General features: G+C 31.8%; 1 protein-coding gene across 8 annotated transcripts in view; it reads right to left on the bottom strand.

Moving 5' to 3' along the window:
- Slob (Slowpoke binding protein) overlaps window positions 1–13533 on the bottom strand; it is a 244998-nt gene that overhangs the window by 143956 nt on the left and 87509 nt on the right. For 5 of the 8 annotated variants that reach the window (XM_072537937.1, XM_072537935.1, XM_072537933.1 and 2 more), the window contains exon 1: window positions 7991–8021. The exons of 2 other annotated variants lie outside the window; for them this stretch is intronic. The gene's annotated coding sequence lies outside the window, so the exon portion shown is untranslated. Of the gene's footprint in view, window positions 1–7990; window positions 8022–13533 lie in introns of those variants that run through there. One more of the 8 variants, XM_072537939.1, reaches the window with a different exon arrangement.

Here is a 13533-nt window from a genome sequence, read left to right as displayed (position 1 = left end):
TTTATACGATATAATGTCTTATCTCCAATAAAAACAAAGCCCTTAGAATAAGTTATGCGTCCCAAAAGTTTCTTGTTAGAATCCAAGTTTATATGAGTTGAAGGAACAGGGAACCAAACTTCACGACAAAAAGTATATCGATAAAGTTGGAGAATAATAAATCCATATATCATTGTTTTAAGCGCAAAACAAAAAAGGTTAGGGTATTTTCAGAATAAATAAAGTATACCCCACAAAATTAAGTTTCAAAAGAGTTTAAGAAAGAGGAAAGAGTCTTACTTTTATATCCAGATAAAAAGATTCTTTAAAATCAAATTAAATTTGTGGTATAGACTAATGTTGTCGCTAACAAAAGTTGAAAATAAAAATAGTTTTTATACTTATTTCTGCCAAAAATTATAAAAATGTGAAGCCTAGAATCATTCGAGATGTATTGTTACCAACATACTCAAAAAATATCATGGATAGGTGGCAAAACAAACGCACAAATTCTCGAACAACAAGGAAAGCAATGTAATGTTTTAATAAAAATCAGGAAGTTTTAATACTTCCTGATTTTTAAAGCTCTAAAGGAGTTTCGACTGAGCTCTATAATAGAGCCCAGAGATTATACGAACACACTTTCTTTGTTGTGCAAACACTTTATCAATATGACAAGAGTGACCCCAGGAGAGAATAGCATATGTTAGATGAGAATGAAAATTACTATGATAAGCTGTTAAAATAGTTTCCCTGGAAGTCACTTGCACAAGGTTCCTAAAGAGAAAAAGTTGTCGGGAAAGCTTTTTCGATAGATTAACTATATGTTGTTCCCAGGTTAATCCTGCATCCAAATATATCCCCAGAAACTTCGCTCCGGTTACACATTGTGGTAGAGCAACGTTTTCAACACCAGTGTTACTTCTTAGACTAAAATTAACACTTTGTGATTTAGACTTGTTCAAAGAGAGACGGTTAGTTAAAAACTAATTGAATAAGTTTTTTTCAGATGTTTGGTAATCAAGGGTGTCGAATTCAGAAGGGTGATAGCTTACATAAAAAGTAGTGTCATCAGCAAAAAAAAAACAGTGTTAACTGTTTCATATTGACAGTACCCTAGATCATTAATATAGATAAGAAATAATACTGGACCCAAAACCGAGCCTTGAGGGACACCAAACAACAGAGATTGATTTTGAAAATCACACTGGTTGAAGTGAACATATTGATCACGATTTGATAGATATGAATCAATTAGTTGAATAGAATCACTATGAAAATTATAATAAGGAAGTTTTCTAAGTAGAATACTATGTGTGACACAATCGAAAGCCTTAGTAAGATCTAAAAACGATGCAAGAGTATCAAGATATTTTTCAAACCCTTCTAAAACATTGCTAGTGAAATGATCAATATCTAAAGTTGTTTAATTTTTTCGGAATCCGTACTGGTTTATGGCAAACAGTTTATTAGATTCAAAATGTAGAATAATTTGATTTTATAAAATTCGTTAATAAACTTTTGATAAGATGAACATATATAAGAAATGGGTCGATAATTGTTATAATCATCAATAGAGCCTTTATTTTTAAACAGAGGTACTACCTTTGCAGTTTTGAAAACTTGAGGATAAGTATTAGATGATATTGATTAATTTATTAAAGTTGTTAGAGGTTAACAATTATATCTTTAATTGTTTTAATAATTTTTATGTTAAACCCATCAGGATCTTTACTGTTACTATTTTTTATTTCTGTAATAGCTAAGTCAACTTCACTAAAGTTCACTGGCTGAAAGCTAAAACACGGGATATTTTTCTGTGGTATACACTTTAAATAATTATCAAGAGTTAGCTGAGGAACCTTTAGTTCATTTATTACTACTATTTAGTACTACTCTCAGCAGTTGAGCAGAAGTGGCTAATAAAACTATCGGCATTGAGTTTAGAATTATCAGTGAAGAAACATTTTTATGTGTGTTACCATTAATTAGTTTCCACATAGCTTGTTGAGAGTTGTCAGAATTTTTTATAAACCTATCATTTGCATTAATTTTGCAAGCTTGATGGCTTCCCTGTACTCTTTTCTAAGTTTGATAATGGTACTTCTAGGTGCAGCAATGGGATCGTTTCTATTTATTGCTATAATAAATTGAAGTCTCTGACGCATTTTTCTCAAAGTGTCATTGAACCAGTTTAATTTTTTACCTGGATTGTTTTTATTCAGCAATTTCGATTTTTCTGGAAAAGAGATATTTATGGAATTTAATAACACATCAACTAGCATTTTAAATTTTAAATTATTATCCAAATTATCATTGTATACAAAAAAAAGTTGCAATTTAGCGAAGTTGGTTTAGATTGAAGAGTTCTTCACCTGTGATAGGTCTATAACAAACTCTGGTTTTACAATTTGTGGATGAGTAAGCTCTCTGAAAGAAAATGCCTCTGTGGTTAGATGTGTGAGTGAGATCCACAGGTTTTGTGGTACCATCATTATTTGCGAAAACATTATTAAGACATCTATTACCTCGAGTATTAAATTTAACTTTTTTTGTAATATTGTAAGATCTAAAAAAATTAGAGAGTTTTAAAGCTCTGATATCTGTTTCATTAAAATGGACATTAAAGTCACCCGTAATTATAACAGGTTTATGAACATTAATTTTTTTAAGAGCTTTAGCCATAATGGTAAAGAATTTGTCTAAATCACCATCTGGAGTATGATAGACAGTAATAAGCTGCACATTAGATTTATTTAATAAAATACCTGTAATCTCACAATGCTGTTCAGAAGAGAGATTTTCAAGATTCAAATGATTAAAACTTACGTTATTCCTAGTATATATACCTACACCTCCATGAGACTTGACCGTCCTGCAAAATCCAATAACCTTACTATAGCCTTTAATATTGACAGTATGTAGCTCATCAGGTAAAAGCCAGTGCTCATTAAGACATAAACAATCAGCTGAAATATCATTAAGCAGAACTTCAAAATCTAGAAAAGAGTTATGTAACGATTGAGCATTATAGTGAATGACATTTAAACAATTTTAAATTTAACAATACTTTTTAAAAAGGATCCAGTTACATTGGCATCCTCTTCACAAAAAACTTAGATACCACTGCACCATTTGGCCAAACATCTTTGTTCCAAGCTCTCTTTAGGTTTTTTTGATTAATGGTGACCTTCATGGAACTATATGCTTCAGGCATTTTTGATTTGTGTACCATACATTGGACTTCAGGAAATGATATAGCTAACATTTTATGTAAACCAGCAGGGGTTGTTTGCGGTTTAAGACGTGTGACATGCAGAGACACAAATTTTGGAACAGACTCCACCGACTTTTTCCTCTCTTTTCCACCAATTAAATATTGACGTGTACGTTTACGACGATTCTGAGTCAACCACTCATCATTCTTAATTTCACCATCAGTTTTTTCTAAATTTTGTATATCTGAATTTTTTTGTTGATTTACGGCATCGTGAATAGCGCAGCTAACATCTTTCTTGTTAAATATATGATTTTTTTCTTTTAGAAATAGAAATAGAAAAGAACATCAATAGAAACAGACATCCTAACAATTTAGAACAAAAAAGACTAAAGTGGTATGGACATGTAAGAAGAACTAGCGACAGCAGATGGATAAAGAGAATAACCGAATGAAGCCCCATAGAAAGGAGGAAAAGAAGACGACCCCAAAAATCCTGGAGGAACGAAGTAGACGACGCCATGAGTAAGAGAGGCCTAAACGATGGAGAATGGGACAACAGAGAGAGATGGAAACGGTTGAGCCAGGGAAGGCAGTGAATACTTTAGAATCCCTGAATATATATATATATATATATATATATATACATATATATATATATATATATATATATATACATATATATATATATATATATATATATATATATATATATATATATATATATATATATATATATATATATATATATATATAACTTTCAATTGCACGAAAAATTATTATAGCCCTGCAAGTTTCTGGTATCACCTTTCCAATATTTGTGGAGATATTTTACAGCTGAACTTCAGGTGCTCAAATGATCTTCCAGTAGCCAAAAAGCGCAAAGTTGCTACAAGGCGTTTTGCAGTACTGACACATTCTCGCATGACGGTAGCTTTTTTGGAAATAAGTAGAAACTTTTTCCAGCAACAGCGAAAAAGTGAAGTTGTCCATTCTGAGGTAGTTTTCGTAATCATTCTCATTAATGACATTGAGCAAGTTAGTGTTACAATAGTTCACACGATCAACAAATAATTTCTTTATCCAACATTTTTTCTTATTTTTTTCAAATGATAAGGATAAGAAGCACAATGCTGCCATTTTCCTCCTCGTAATTATGTTTTGCGTAGTGTTTACTCGATACATTTTTTGGTTAAGCGATGTACACTGTCGTGAAAAAAAAGTAGAACTGAAGTTGGACCGCTAGTTGGATAGCAAGTCGGAAAGTGAGTGGAGACGAATATCGAATTAGTAGTCCTACTAAGTGGAACCGCAAGTCGGAACGTGAATGCCCAGCTTAATGCTACTTTGTTCATTAAAAATATTTCGTTCGGTGCTTCGTGAATAAATTTTAAAACATTTTCTCTAGACAAAACTCTAGACTTTTTTCAAGGCTCGAAAGGCTAGTAGCCTTTCAAGCCTTGCTTAAAATATTCGGTCAATTTATGGTACTTGGCAATGTTAATATTCTTATTTACGATTAAAGTTTTCTTTACCATTGAATATTTGGACCACAGAGAACTCGGAGAAAATGTTTCCGCGAGATCGGCAAAGTATACAAGTAGCATAGTTTCACTAATTTGTTTTACATGATTTTCTGTCATCCAGTGCTGTAATTTTTCATATTACTTGTCGTAGGCATCTCTCGACTTATATGGTAGTATCTTTTGCGTTGCTTTTTCCGCTTTTTTTTTGAAATTTTGTTAGGGATCTTAAAATTATCTTGCATTTTCACGGTTTTAGTTTGACACGTTTAACAGCATTTCCGTAGCGTAGCAACATAACACGGATGAGAGATTGTCTACTAGTAAATTTATTGCCAAAACAAAATATAATTTTTGGATTTTTTAGAACATATTTACTTGTAGATGCAATAACGAACTAGTATGACATAAAAGTTTGTATGCACCGCGGGTATTAATAGATGTATATGCCCTCGGGCAACTTACTAACCCTAATTGTAACAACGACGTCCCCTGGACGCCCCCAAAATTGGACCTACCTTTTTACGCATAAATTTTATGAAAAATGTGTGCAAATACATATTGCGTATTTAATTGTGCTAATAATAGCAAAAATAGTAAGTGTAGTTTTTATAGCTTCCCAAAGATTACATATAAATTAGAGAACAAAAAAGGATGGATCCATGCTATTAGTATGAACAAGTAAATATTACATAACTTCATTTTTATGCAATTGAAATAGGAAAAATTTAAATAATTTACCTTAAATGATATTTTATAAGGCTTCAAGCTAACTGCAGAGTGCCTGATGACTTCAGTTTTTTTATCATAACTTTTACTATTACTGTTTTTAAATATATGCTCTTTCACGTGAAAAACTTGATTTGTCAGTACTAGATTTTTCTCTTTCTTTTCCGTTTATGGTTAAAAAGATATATTATGATGAATTTTGAGAAACCCAGTTTTTATTACTACATTTATTTTGTACATAAACTGAAAAAATATAATTAAAAAGTGAATCATGTCCGGTTATCTCTTATGGGAGTGACAGTCCTCTGAAATTTGTATTTCCTAAGGACACCAGAGGGCGTAGCATTCGTAGCAAAGCTTTGTGACTGCGCAATACCGCAACCAAAAAAAACAAGTACGCCGTACTCCATTTTTATTGTGGTTTCGACACAGTGTTTTGAGTTGTGTTAATTTGCGATTAAATAATTGTTTGCTTTTTTGCATCATATTTAAATAATTATGGTTTTTAACTGTTGCGTTAATGGTTGTAATAATTACAATAAGGATGCTCAAATGCATATTTTTCCAAAAGATAGGGCTGTAAGTAGAAAATGCTGATATAAGATTTTATTTATTTTTTAATAATTGCCTTAAAATGTCCGATGTTGTCCCAAACTTCTTTCCTTTCACGTTATGATGTGTATTAGAATTGTTGCCGATATAGAATTAGGTAAAATTTTTTTAGGAATTAAAATTATCGCCATTAAAAATGTAGCAATTCTTCAATGTTTTATGAACTTTTCTACAAGACTTTTGTTTATTTGTCCTTTTGTAAAGCACCTCTAGAAACATACTGTGTATCATTATTTCACAGAAAATATTAAAAACAAACTAATTATTTTTTAGCTTTATGATATTTGGATTAATAAAATTGGTAGTGAAGACTTGAAGGTTAAGCTTATGGACAGGGTCCGAAAGTCATACCGCATTTGCACAATTCATTTTGGACCAGAAGCCCGCTATGTTTAACGAACTACATTTAAATACATGTAATTAATGTTTAGAAAAAAAATAAAGTAGAAAAAGAACCAACGTTTGTTTTATTTTTGTAGTCAAACCCTCAAAATTATTCTTTATATTTGAAGAATTACGAGAAGATTTTTTAAAAAGATGTTGCTTTCCTAAGGCCGCCAGATGGCGCATTGTCCAGAAATAACCTACACAGTTTCCTATCAATATTCGGTAATATATATTCTTTATCTATGAAGTGAATTATTAATAATTGTCAAATTCGCATGTATTTAACAATGTCAAACATATGTCATATGTTTAACCTGAAAATTGGTAGGTCCAAAACTGTCAGATGAAGGCGGTAGGTGTCGCGTCAGTCACGCACGGATCGAATAAACATCTATTTAATACCCTTGGTACATAAATAACTATTACATATCCCTTCGTCTCAAATGCCAGTCAACTTTGACAGGTTGTATCTGAGAAACCACTGCTTTTAATTCAACTTTTTTTATTCTAAAAGTTTTGCCTAGTCTTTTCCAATGCTGTTTTTTGAATTTAATTTAAGCTAATAGTTACTAAGAGTTTTATTATAATAATTAAACTTAACTAAAACTAAACTAAAATGTCCTATCTGCAATCTTAGTGGTTCAAAAATATTAAATATGAAAAGGCCAAATTTTCCAACTTTTTTTGTATTTATTGCTATTTAACTTTTTTGCTATTTTTTAGATAGTCATATTTTATAAAAAAAAAACTTAATTATCGCTGTATTTTAAATATATTTAATTTTTTATTGATATTCCTAACCTATTTAAGACGGAGGAAAAGTCAATTATTATTATTGAAGTTATCACACACAACTATCTTGGCAAAAATTAGAATGTCGCCTCTCACATCCATATGTAGTCGTTTTTTTTACAGCTCCACCCTGGCCTATTGATCATATACCTTATATATCACCATTTATACTCCACGCTATGTACTTTTTTGTTGCATTTTGATTTGGGTAAGTAGATACAAGCACTTTGAATTTATTTTAAGCAGATCTAGATTTACTTACGCACAATCATCAAGAAATATTATTTAACATAAACCAATCTTTAATTTTCCAAAGCTACAATTGCCATTTGGATCACCAACCTTCGAAAGGAGGCAGCGCAATAAGAAGAAGAATCTTTAATTATAGTCATAATGAATATATACTATCTATATTACATTTTAGATAAAAAAATGCCCAACGTCAACGTATAATATGAATTTATATGAAGAGAGACGATACTGAAGAATATTTATGACAAAATACAAAGTATTGACAAATGATAACTTAAATCTGCTAAAAATCAAATTTGCCGACGGCTTAATTTAATTAATATTATTAGAGTATTAAGCCCGCCCTGATTTTCAAACAAACATGTTTGCAAGAGAACAAAAATCTAAGATTTTAATTCTATTTTAAAATCTGACAAAATTGTTCCATATAATCACTACATAATCACGACCAAATTATTTATAAAAACACTGGAGATTTCGGTTGTAAGCAATTTCTTACCAAAACATACACCACTTTCGTAGTTGACAACCGCGTCGATACTACATACATTCTTATGAGCTTGTACGGATTTAATCCTGTTAAAAAATATACGGGTGATTGTATGAATTCAGTTTGTCTGTGGACTTTACATTAATATTTATATTTCTTTGAGGATTACAATGGTGACTTTGGTTCGATAACAACCTTTAGCCAGAGTCGCAACAGAAAAAAAAAATCGGTTGCCTGTAAAGTCGGTTTTACGGGCGAAGATTTTACGTGACAACGTCTTTTTCTCGGTAGAATATTTATTGATATGAATATTATTAAATTGCACAATAGAAACAAGGAATTGAATGAAAATAAGAATTGCACAAATTTTAACTATAGAAATATATTTTGTTTACTAAAACATTGTACATGTAAACTTAAACTTAACTAATTTCCAACGCGCCTAATTCTCTAGTGCTGCGCGCGCAGCGGACCGATCATGTTTGAGTGGGAGAGAGACGCAAGGCATTCGCCGGTCCGGCGGGCCTCTCACTCGTTCGGTGACTCATCGTAACAGACGTGAGCGGGCGTTACACTTTTTCATGAGTGACTCCGAGCCACAACCTAATTTAAGACGTTGTCACGTCAAAAAGTTTATATTAATTCGACACCTGATTAGAAAAACATTGTAACTCACTTTTGCTTAGTTTAGAGGAGACCGCTAAAAAAAAATCCACATTTTATTTTGTTAATTCGTCAGTTTTAATATTTGTTATAGTTTTCTTAATTTATATTTTATACCTTTTCCTCAGCTTTTCAGTTTGACGTACAATGACTGGTCCTGATTTAGGTCTAGTTATAATACCAAATTTGTCTTGAATTTTATATAAAAATCATTGTAATTGGTTTATACAATGATATTTCAACAAAGTATGTTTCTTTGATTAGGTGCATATAGATGGTAACGAATGAGTATATCGACACCTCCTACGTAAAGTATTGTAACCAACAAATTTCGGGTTTTTACTTTTTTACATTTTCATACTTCTAAACATGTAAATTAACGTCTTCAATAATTAAAATTTAAATATTTCTAATAGAAGGCCTCCAAAATTAGAATTTAAAATGTCGTATGTTTACTTTTGTCCAAGTACACAATCGTATGTTCCACTACCGATATTATACGGGGGCGTAGATTTGATTAAAGAAAGTAAAAGAAATGAAAGTATGTATTATTATCTATTGATATTTTGTGGTAAAATGAGTATGTTAATATAAACGTAGGTAATAGCTTTTATCTTTACCGACGAAAAATATCGTAAGTTATATTTACTATATACTAGAAGGCTATACACATGGAAATCACCTGCAGACAGAAAAGACAGAATTGTTAGAAATCAAATTGACTTCATTTTGCTCAATAACACCTTTAAGAAATACATACAATCTACGAAAACATACCCTGGAGCTGATATACATAGCGATCACAATCCAGTTATAATGGATTTTAGATTAAAAAGATTTCTCAAAGTCAAAAAGAAAACAGTGACAAGAAAAATAGACATCTCACAACTGAAGAACCCTGAACAGAAAAAAGAAATAAGTATCAAGCTTGAGGAAGAAATAAAAACGATCGAAAACTTGGTACAGACAGACATTGAAGTAACATGGACTGCTCTAAAAACAAAAAAAATCAAGATACAAGAAGAAGACATCGGGTTCATAAAACACAACAAAAAACAAGAATGGATAACGCAAGAGATCATGGACCTCATGGACGTAAGACGAAAACATAAAACAAGCCCAATAGAATACAAGCGAATCAACAAAATCATTAGAAAAAAGTGCAGGGAGGCGAAAGAAAACTGGATGTCAACAAAATGCCTAGAAATCGAACAACTTTAATATTAAAATACGACACCTTTAATATTCATAAAAAAGTAAAAGAAATGACAGGTAGACACAAAAAGAGACAAGCAACAATATTAAAAAATGATAATAACGAAATAATTATGGGTACAGAAGACAAACTAGAGAGATGGAAAGAATACATACAAACTCTTTTTGACGACAATAGACCTTGTTGTCCACCATCCACAGATAATCGAATAAATGAAAAAGGCCCAGAAATAACCAAAGAAGAAGTGATTCATGCAGTAAAATCTCAGAAAGATGGAAAAGCCACCGGTCCAGACAATATCAATGTCGAAATACTTAAACTAATTGCAGATAACGAAAGTAAAAGCCTAGATTTAATAACAGCACTATTCAATAAGATATATGACACAGGTAAAATACCAACAGACTGGCTAAAATCAACATTCGTAGCATTACCAAAAAAATCGAATTCCTCACAATGCGATAATTATCGAATATTAAGCTTGATGTCTCATGTCCTTAAAACTTTTCTCAGAATTATCCATACACGAATTTACAAGAAGTGCGAGTTCCAGATGAGTGACACTCAATTCGGATTTCGAAATGGATTGGGAACACGAGAGGCTCTTTTTGCTTTAAATGTGTTAACGCAACGATGCAGAGACATGAATGTGGATGTATATGCATGTTTTATTGACTATCGAAAAGCATTTGACTGCGTTAACCATCAAAAGATGATCGAAATTCTGAGAACAACTGGAGTTGACGAACAAGACTTGCGAATTATCTTAGAACTATACTGGTACCAAACGGCAACAATTGAAATAGAGCACACAACATCCGAAGACATACAAATCCGACGAGGAGTGAGACAGGGTTGCATCTTATTACCGCTACTCTTTAATTTGTATTCGGAGTCTATATTCAGAGAAGCATTAGACGAGGTCCAAGGCGGAATTAAGATTAACGGAATCAGCATAAACAACATCAGATATGCTGATGATACCGTCTTAATAGCAAGCAACGCACAAGAACTAAAAAATATAATAAATGTGGTAGTTCACCACAGCGAAATGTTCGGTTTACATCTAAACGTTTCCAAAACTAAAACTTTAGTATTTTCAAAGACACCAATAAACGTACAGGTGTATGCCAAGGGTCAAATAATAGAACAGGTAAATTCCATAAAATATTTGGGAACAAATATAAATAGTCAGTGTAATCCAAAAAAAGAAATCCTGTCAAGAACCGAACAAGCAAGGAAAACATTCATGAGGATTAAAACATTTTTTACAAGATCAGACCTTAGTCTACAGCTTAGAATCCGAATGATCAGATGTTACGTTTTGTTCTGTCTTACTGTATGGCTGTGAAAGTTGGACAATGGACTATGAAGTAGAAAAAAGAATAGATGCCTTTGAGATGTATATATACAGACGAATGTTGAGGATTCCATGGGTACAAAGAGTTACTAATGTTGAGGTACTTCGTCGCATGTGTAAACAAAAAGAATTACTAAGAATAATCAAAGAGAGGAAAATGCAATACTTGGGTCATGTGCTGAGAGGCGAAAGATATGAATTACTTCAAGTTATACTGGAAGGAAAAGTACAGGGCAAAAGATCAGTAGGAAGACGCCAGAACTCGTGGCTGAAAGACCTGAGGAGATATAGATATAGAAGATAACGAAGAACTTATTTTATTTTTAGCATCACGTAGTCTTAAATATGGCATATACAAACCGAACCCAAAGGATACTTGCCGGGTGTCATCCTAATTTACTATTAGATTTCAAAGCAAATATGCCCAATTTATTAGGAGGTACCTTCGAACAATCTGAAATTGAAAATGTATTGGTTGAAGACGTTCCAGAAATAATGCAATATGGGAACGAAGAAATGGATCTATTAAAGTGCAATAAAAATTGCTCAGTCAAAACTGATGCTAGCAGTCAAATATTATTAGGTAAATTTACATTATTATATTATATTTCGTTATTGACTTATTTTACTTTAAAGATATACCAGAAATAATGCACTATGAGATCGAAGGAATTGATACATTGAAAAGCAGTGAAAATTGCATAGTCAATAAAGATGCTATTCTTTTAAAGGAAAAAGAGCAAGAAACTTTACACATTCCAAGGGTGTCTAATTCAAATAAGAACGTTAAAGCTAAATTGAAGTTTTGAGGCGATATTTTGTTTATTAACTTAATTTTCATTTTCGATGTCCAGAATTTGGTTATAGAAAAAACACAAAACTGTTCATTTGCTTCATCTACCAGAAGTGCATCTTCGTCATCGAACTCTTCATCAAGTTCATCAACAAGTAGTAGTGACTCAGATTCTGAAAATGAACCGTTTGGATCTGATGACAGTGTTAAGGATCCACCCTATATTAAATCGTCATCAGATTCTGATGATATTGATTCAAGTAGAGAAGAAGAAAATATTAAGCTGTCAAAAAATAGAAAATTACTTGATCCGTCCAAAACAGAAAAAAAGGAAAAAAAAAAGATTGAGAAATCCAGGCTTATGGCAAAAAAATATAGCAAAACAGTTGAGAAATAGCGGCCAAACTTATGTTGGCTTAATTAGTGTAAAAACTGAAAATGGTAGTCAGAAAAAAATTAAAGAAAAACGCCCAAAAAGAATGCTTAAACCACCATGTGGCGAAAAGTGTAAACTACAATGTTCACAAAAAATAGATGAACAGCAGCGATTAAATATTTTCAATGACTACTGGGGATTACAAGATTTAGAGAAACAAAGGCATTATATTTCATCGAATATGCAAAATATAAACCCAAGGTACAAATACAGTAATGCAGCTAATCCAAGAAATCCTAATAATGCATACTCTTTTATCATCGATAATAAAACTGTACGTGTTTGCAAGTATTTTTTTAGCTACACTGTCAATCAACAATAGAGTCATTCAAACCGTTTTGAAGAAGCAAAAAGTTTGCGAAAGTGGAAAAATTCTTGAAACTGATAAGCGCGATACACATAACAACCACTATAAAGTAGACCAAGAAATAAAAAGTGAAATAAGAAGCCACATAAATTCGATACCTCGAATAGATAGTCATTACTGTAGATCGCATACTTCCAAACAATATATTGAAGGAAACAAAACTCTTGCAGATCTACATCGTAACTATCTTAAAAGTTGCGAAGAAAAACAACGACCAGCGGCAAACTATCACATGTACAGAAAAATTTTTGAGGAGGAATTTAACATTGCCTTTTATATACCCAAAAAAGATCAATGCGACCTTTGTTTGCAATTTAAAAATTCCTCTATTATTGAACAGCAAAATATTTTAGAAAACTATCAGAAACATTTGAAAGAAAAAGATTTAAGTCGCAATGAAAAAGACAATGACAGAAATACTACAGAAAATACTAAAGTAATTGTTTTTGATCTGCAGGCAGTTTTGCCTTATCCTGTAGGAGATACTGCAGCTTTCTATTATGTTTCAAAGCTTAATGTACTAAATTTTACTTTGTATGATATTAAAAACCACCAAGGTACTTGCTTCATGTGGCATGAGGGTGAGGCACAAAGGGGAGCGAATGAAATAGGTTCCTGTCTTTTTAAATTTCTAGAAAATATGAGCAATCAAAATGAAGAAGATTTAAATGTAATACTTTATTCCGACAACTGTACAGGCCAAAACAAAAACCAATT

This window comes from Diabrotica undecimpunctata, chromosome 7 (genome assembly GCF_040954645.1).
Source record: "Diabrotica undecimpunctata isolate CICGRU chromosome 7, icDiaUnde3, whole genome shotgun sequence".
In the NCBI taxonomy this organism is placed as follows: domain Eukaryota; kingdom Metazoa; phylum Arthropoda; class Insecta; order Coleoptera; family Chrysomelidae; genus Diabrotica; species Diabrotica undecimpunctata.
Note: the sequence above shows the minus strand (reverse complement) of the source record. Positions and strands in the feature narration are given on the sequence as shown.